The sequence below is a fragment of the Gavialis gangeticus genome, unplaced genomic scaffold (assembly GCF_001723915.1).
Source record: "Gavialis gangeticus isolate Ggan-Ray unplaced genomic scaffold, GavGan_comp1, whole genome shotgun sequence".
NCBI classification, from domain to species: domain Eukaryota; kingdom Metazoa; phylum Chordata; order Crocodylia; family Gavialidae; genus Gavialis; species Gavialis gangeticus.
The window spans coordinates 147,348,499-147,354,498 of NW_017729032.1; the positions used below are offsets into that span (position 1 = coordinate 147,348,499).

At 46.0% G+C, this 6,000-nt stretch overlaps 1 long non-coding RNA gene across 1 annotated transcript in view; it reads right to left on the minus strand.

The window, feature by feature from the left end:
* Positions 1 to 6,000, minus strand: part of LOC109302867 — a 102,783-nt gene that overhangs the window by 38,871 nt on the left and 57,912 nt on the right. Inside the window, exon 5 of the long non-coding RNA XR_002098950.1 lies at positions 5,717 to 5,899. This is a non-coding gene — a long non-coding RNA (uncharacterized LOC109302867). The remainder of the gene's footprint in view (positions 1 to 5,716; positions 5,900 to 6,000) is intronic.

The window sequence follows — 6,000 nt, forward strand, 5'->3', positions numbered from 1 at the left end:
AATTCACAGCTTCTGTGTGTGGGCTTATGCGCTTAGCACTTGGGTTAGAAATAATTAGGAAGTGATAATAAGCCTGTTTAAGCACTGCTACATTATTGCAAACCTACTGAAAGTTATCTAAAGTGTTGTTCCAGAAGCCCTAATGTGTGCAATTGAGTTGAGTGTTGATGACCATCTCAGCCAATGTGTTGTGGGAAGGGGGCAAGGAGGTTTGCCCCCTTCTTCACAGACCTATGGCCCTTGTGCTTAGGCAGGGCTGGGGGCTTAGTCAGGATACTGATACTTAGTCATGGTAAGGTGTTGGCACATTTGATTTTGTAAAGGTGCCTGATAGCCTCTGTTGTGTTGCAGAAACCCAACTGACTTTCCCTTGCTTGATATTTGCAGTGCTCATCTGCCAAATTCCTATGGCCTCTTTTTCCTAAAAGCAATGCTGTGTATACATACTAATTAATACAGTTTAAATTGCCTAGTTTGGACTGCCCTAGTTTGCGTTAACTTTAATCCTCATTCAGTGAGGATTAGTTAATTCAGACTGGAGTCAACTTTCATTCAGACTTCAGGTGTCCATGTGTATATAGTGACTGTTTTAGTTCAGCTTAAACCTAGAAAAACATGACATCTATAAATGGCCTGAAAACTTTCAGCATTCCTGTTCAGTGGCTGGTAAAAACTATGATACTTGCTTTCCTTCAGAGCAGGGACTATTCTTTTCTTGTACCCTCATTACATAAAATTCTGTTTCCTTTGGATATCTAAATAGCAGGTTTTAGACACATAAATAAGAAAATGCCACTTATGTGCAGATAGTGATTCTATTTCTCCAGCAGGATGGATGCGTAAGCATGCACACATAGACTGAGCATGTGCAGTAGGCTACAAACTACTGGGCGCATATGCACTATGTACAGAGATGACCATAACAGGGTGTGGGGGCTAGGGCAAATCAGCTTGTGTGGGGCCTGGATGTAGAGGCGGTGGTGGCAGGGAGAGGTGGGTGGCGAGCAGCTGGACGCGAGGCCAGGTTGGCTCTGCGGGGCCCCCCAAACCATGGGGCCCAGGGCAGGTGCCCTGATTCACCCCCTCCAGGGATGGCCCTGACTATGTACATCCATTATGTATGTATACTGGTGTTTTAAATCCCCAGAAAGTAGGTGGCCAAAAATACACGGCCAGCCAGTGATGGGGTCTGAAGGAAGAGGAGGGCTATAAATATGTTTTCTAGCCTACTGGCTCCTTTAGGCAGGTTTTGCTTCCTGAAGAGCTCCTCAGTCACTCCTTTCAAATGAAACATATTCTTTTCAACAAAAAAGAAACAAACAAAACCCAAGAAAAAAATTCCCACTGTTATGTCCCAGACACTGGGAGGGGAACCTCCTTTTGCTCTGGCCCCAGCACAATAGTTTAGCGCCTTGGTGTAGCAAGCAATTCAAATCACAGCCTGCTTCCTTCTCTCTTGCAAATTGCTCCCTCAAACATTGTTTCTTATCTGCTCCTCCCTTTTCAGTTTTAAGCTCCAAGTGGCAGCGGTGATGCGTAGGGGATGCATGTGGGTGCACATGTACCCCCTGAGCATGGCAGTGCACCCCCTCCAAAAAGGCACCGCCGACACTGTCGGCAGTGCCTGTGGGCGGTCACTACTCACCACCCTGCCACAGCCACTGCTGGTGGCATCTGCAGGCAGTCCATGATCCCCACTGGCTGCCACCGCTGCCGTGCCGCCCCAACTGCCAGGGGCACGTGTCGTTCATGCCAAGTGGGACACTGCTACATTATCTAAATGCTTCACAGCTTGGCTTTCTCAACAGGGCTGACTGTTTCCTCTTAAACGCTAAGTACAGACAGTCAAAAAGCCTGAGGTTAAATCAGTTCAATCTTCGCAGGTTAGTCTAAATTGTGTAGATTGAATTGATAAGCAACAGACATTCACCTTTGATTCTGGAAATGCAGACACATGCCTGCAGTGGCCCAGGTCAGGAGCTGGGGGGCACTACAGCATGCCTCTATGCTCAGCTGGAGCAGACTGGGGTGGGGGCAGCTTGCAATGGAGGTGCAAAGTATCTTGGGATTCTGGGGGACTGTGAGTTAACTTGAAACTGGAGGGGATTTGGGCATAGGCAGAGGGAAAAAAAATTATTTGGGGAGGGCTGTGCATGTACATGTATGACCATGCATGTACTCCTCCCTTTCAGCAGGTAAGTCTATGGGGGAAGGGGTGGGGGGAGGTGGAAGGGCTGTGGGGGGAAGATTGAAGCCCCCATGGTGAAGGAAGGAGTGGAGCAGAGGCAGGGGCTGGGGTGAATGGGGCCCCAGCCAGGCTGGGTCATGGGACAATTGGAGCCCAATTGGAGCAGGCATGGGGTGGGAGCTCCCACCACTATGCGCACCCTGGTGGAGGCCAGAGGGACATGTGCCCCTCTGTTCTGTGCCCAGGGTGAAGGCGGGCTGCCCACTACATGCTGGGCTCTGCACTCCGCTGCCACTGTCTCTGGAGCTGCATGATGCCATGTGTGTCCCCACTGTCAGGCTGGCAGGGTTCATGGTGCAGCCCAGCAATGGCAGGCACATGGCATTATGCAGCTCTGGAGGCAGCAGCAGCGGGGCACAGAACCCAGTGCTCAACAGTAGCACACCTCTGCCCCATGCACAGATTGGGGAGCTTGTGCCCCCTGGGCTGTTGCTGGGTGCACACAGCAGCAGAAGCCCCCCACACCCCTGGATGATCCACCCGGGCTTTGACTGTCCCATGATCCAGCCCAGCCAGGGTCCCAATCACCCCAGTCCCTGCCCCTGCCCTGGCCTCTGCCTCTTTCCCTCTCCCTTTTTCACCGCAGGGGCCTTGATCTGCCCCCACCCCTTCCCTGTCACAGAATAGACTTGTCTGCTGTCCTGGGTAGTGATTTACACATCAGGCTGAGATCCTGGCTGCGTCTGCACCCCTCCCCACTCCTGCTGCAGCTGCCCATAGCCTGTGGTCTGCTCTGATGCCCTACCCACTGCCTCATGTATGGGGTGGAAAGGAGGGTCTGAGCCCCATTAGCCCTGGCCTTCTGCTACCTATGGATCTGGGACAGAGATTCAATAAACCAATTTAATCTAAATCAGCTAAGTCTGATTGTACATCCATCCAGGTTTATCTTAAATTAATTTTTGGTAATTTTGAAAGTGGCTTATGTGCATTAAACTTCTGTTGTGTTACAGATCTGAACTGGTTTCCTATCACTTATACCAGTTTATGTATTATTTCCATCCTTAGTCAAAGGGACAGATCACCCTGTTACAGGGGCCCTCCCATGTTTTAAGACACTTACCCAGGAAGCTGGAGACCTGGGTGACAGGCCTCCCTTACCCAGAGGGAATTTCAGTATTTGTCTCTACAACCTTGTAGCACAGTGCTCTAAACACCAAACTATAGGTCAGGTATTATCCAGTCCCGAGTTTGGCATGCCTTTGAAAGTTGGGCCCCTGAACAGACAGGAGAAGGAGGAGAACAATTCAGGGTGTGTGGGGTCTGGTGAAATGGATATTGACCCAGATGGAAACAGGTCCTGCATTCTACCTTCAACCTTTTGCTCCCAGTAGGGTAGGAACCTCTCAATCTATTTTATCCAATATCTATTAAATACAAAGTACAGGAGCTTAGCTTCAAATGGAGCACCACAGGCAGGGTCTCTCAAATTCCTAATCAGTGGCACAGTGCTTAAAGTACTATGCAGTATAGTCAGAGAGATGTAGGTTGAAACCCTACTTGGGTGAGGTGGCTTAGGACCCCAGTCTCATTTCCTGGAAAAGTGCCGTAACCACTCAGCTATTGAGAGAGAAATATGGGAGGGCTTCTCAAACTTTCTGCCATCTTCTCCAGAGCTTGTGCATGTAGCCTATGCACATGGGTTTACACATTCTGAGTTTTTGTAAAAGAAGGGGCCGAAAATGGCCATACAGATGGCTAGAAAAATGATAGATATGTAAAGGGGAACTAAGCTTCCACCCATCACCTCAACATGGAAGAGGAAAAGAATAGGTTTGTATTTCCTATTTGTGTGCATATGGCATGTTTTTGAGACCTATAGCAAAACATGGTCCCCTTGTACACTGGTGAACCTAACAAGGCACTTCTGCTCCTTGAGCCTCCTGTACTCCCACTAACAAAATGAGAGGCTGAGCTTATTAGGCTTAGTACTGCTCTCATAACAGGTCAACACTGTAGGCACTGACTAAATATTCCTGAGTTAGTTTTAAACCTTGTCGCTTGGGAACTGGTAGCAATCTGGGTGGAGCAGAATGAAGCTTTGTGCTGGATGATTACCAAAATATTTACTCAGCTTCTCACGGAGGTAGCCCACATAGAGTTATTTGCCAGTATGATACCATGCCTGGTAATATCCAATGTTGCTTAAGATTGCATTGGAGACCTACCATCATACTGCCTGGGAATGCCCACTCACAAAGAGGGTTGACTTAAGTTTGTGGAGGAACAACCTGAACTGGGGTTGTCCCTGACTTTTCAGTGCTTAACTCTGTGACGTTATTATTCTAACAGTTTTGAACTGTGCTGTTGTACTCCCTCATCTGAATAAAGAGAAACCAGGATTTTGCCTTGGTAGGTCACATTGTTCCTCAGTGCAATGTGGGTATGATTTAGTTCTGGATGAAGCTCAAACGAGGTTTGGTCAGGATATATGCCCATATGTTTGGAACCTCACTGCTTTTGCTGGAAAAAAAATAGGCTATAAACCTTATGAGAATAGGCTTCCACACAAGATGTTTAGCATTTCCTGCTTCCATTTGGGCCAGAAATATTGCAAAGCCAACCTCTTTTGGCCTAGCTTCTCCCATTCTTTGTTTTGATTGAAATTTAGAAATACAGAGGGTCAGAAAAAGAAAAATAGCAGAAGACTGAAGGGAAGTTAATTTTTTTCCAAATTTAGTAAAGGTTAGATTAGGATTTAGTTTAAGCTTTGGCTGAAACTTTGGTGGGGAGGGGAGGGAAAGGATGTGTTTATTTTAACTGAATTAGTTCATCTATCTTTAACATGATTATATTTAAGTGTGTATCCGTTTTTATGACACAGTATAAAAGAGTCTGTGCTTCTTTTTTAAGATCTGTGCCTTCTGGGAAAATTAGGGCTGAGTATAAAAGCCTGACTGTAATGCACTGAAGAGAGTTCTGGCATGCAAGAAGACAGGGAGAAAGAGGTTCTTCCAAAGGCATGTGGCGAGTCCTGCTTCTTCTTGGAGTCAAAAGCAGGTGCCTCTTACTCAGGTATTTTTCCATTTGTTGATTAAAACAATCAAGTATTAAAATGCAAATATTGAGTCACACAGAATTTTATGCAATATCTATCTTTCTGTCTCATGATGGGTCCTTCTTTTTTAGAAGTCCTTATTCAGATCAGTGTATTTCTAAGTGGCACCATACTCAGTGAATGATATCCATTGTTCAGCCAATTATAAAAGTTAGTTAAATACATGATCAGGAGAGAAAGACTGCATTTATTGAATTTATTGAATACTAAATTATTGGTGATATAGGAATCTGGCTTAAAAAAATCCTGCCTAAGCATGGGAGATAGGAGAAACAAATTGGATAAATGGGGAGAAATTTTCTACCCAGGCCAGTGATGTTCCCACCTCATTCCATGAATTTATATTAGTGTGATATAATATATTAATAATATATTATTATTATTAATAATATATTATTATATTGCATTACCTGTAGAGGGGGTTCTCATTGAATCCCATTCAATGGCAGTTCTGTTGGTTCTGAAACCTCTTCCCAGACTGTCCATGTGTTGTCCTCTCCTGCTCACTCTAGGATGATGCACAGATATGTTCTCTCTGTGTAGCTTCTATACATGCAGTATATCTTGAACAGCAGAACAGCTGCCTGGAGACTCTGGGCAGTGGTAGAGAAAGGGATTGGATTTACTCTTTAATACACTAAGCCAGGGGTGTGAAATTATTTCAGGCGGAGGGCTGCTTACTGAGTTTTGGCAA